Here is a 1,350-nt window from a genome sequence, read left to right as displayed (position 1 = left end):
GCTATCGCCACTTCCATTTTTTTAAAAAATTTGATTATTAATAGAGGAAACTGATGCTGTAAGTCAGAAGTTTAATTTTAAAAGATCACCTTTATTTTATTTTGTAATAAATTCATCAGATATTCACCCACTTAGACTTATTTATCCTTTAACAGTTGAAGCATTAAACAATGACAATCTTTACTCTCAACCCTAAATAATGTTATACTCAATATAGTTCAAATGGTTTTGCTTTCTCATAGAGATAAAAGAACCCAGGCATAAACCTTTGATACTTTCCGCTTGCCAGTCCTGCAAGAAAATTTTAATATGAAACTGTTACTGATACTTGGACAATTTCTTTGATGGGCAGCGAGAGCTCAGTAAGAGTGACCATCATGTGGCTAGTCTTGACAGTCAAGAGCTATGATCTTTCATCCATTGTTCCATCTATTTTAATATCTGCTTTATATGATTCTCTAGATCTTCTGGTTTGTTGCTAGATAGCCGATGTACTATTTCTTCCTGTAGGATGCCATGGCTTCTTCATAGAGAACTTGAAAAATCTCACACTAAATATTGTCTTTTTGTACAATACACTGTTATCTGTTCTCAGCATATAAACTATATGAAGCCAGCATTCAGGGAAGAAACCACAACCACGGTAATCAATAATAACTCCACCTTCTTTCATTTGGTTTTCTAACTCACCAACTCCTCTATCTTCATCTAAAATGGGACAGCCATACTCTTCCTCGCAGCCCTCATACAGCTGCCCTTCTTTAGCTAAATCACCCACATGAATGCATTTCAGTCCTGATCTTGATGCAAGTCCTTTGCCTAGTGTGGTTTTTCCAACCCCTGGTGTACCGTTGAGTAAGATGTTTGGCTGCAGCATGGTCTTTACAGCAATGGCCCATATGCTCCTTTTATCACCCAAACATTAGATGCATGGCAATATATTTGCACGGCAGGCCCACCATGGCCTGTCTGGTTGTTGCTGGAATCTGCGTCTCTGTTGTTCTCGTGTTAGACAACAATATGGAAAATCCAATGTTTGCTTTAGGTGCCGTTTGTTTATCCAAGATTTCATTGCTCTTTTGCTAAAACCACTCCTTTTTCTCCGTCCTCCCATGGATGGGCTGCTTAACCAATCAGGAACTTACCACTCTGCTTATCAGTGGATGTACATGATAGAATCACAGGAGATAAGTGTATTTTCACTCATCCTATAGGTGAGTAAACTGATAGACCAGACATTAATTTGCTTGGCTCATAAAGCAATTAGGCTGATATGTAAAACACATCTTTCTGACTTGAAGAAAATCCATGGTTCCGACACTTGCCTCGTGTCTCCTAGTGTAAAGCAAT

At 38.3% G+C, this 1,350-nt stretch overlaps 1 pseudogene; it reads right to left on the bottom strand.

Moving 5' to 3' along the window:
* Positions 1–308: 308 nt before the first annotated feature.
* LOC101639792 lies at positions 309–877 on the bottom strand (annotated as a pseudogene).
* Positions 878–1,350: the final 473 nt, after the last annotated feature.

The sequence above is a fragment of the Echinops telfairi genome, unplaced genomic scaffold (genome assembly GCF_000313985.2).
Source record: "Echinops telfairi isolate 266 unplaced genomic scaffold, ASM31398v2 ScPeMD7_1;HRSCAF=3_0, whole genome shotgun sequence".
NCBI classification, from domain to species: Eukaryota; Metazoa; Chordata; class Mammalia; order Afrosoricida; family Tenrecidae; genus Echinops; species Echinops telfairi.
The sequence above is the reverse complement of the archived record's forward strand: the minus strand, read 5'-3'. Positions and strand labels throughout refer to the sequence as shown.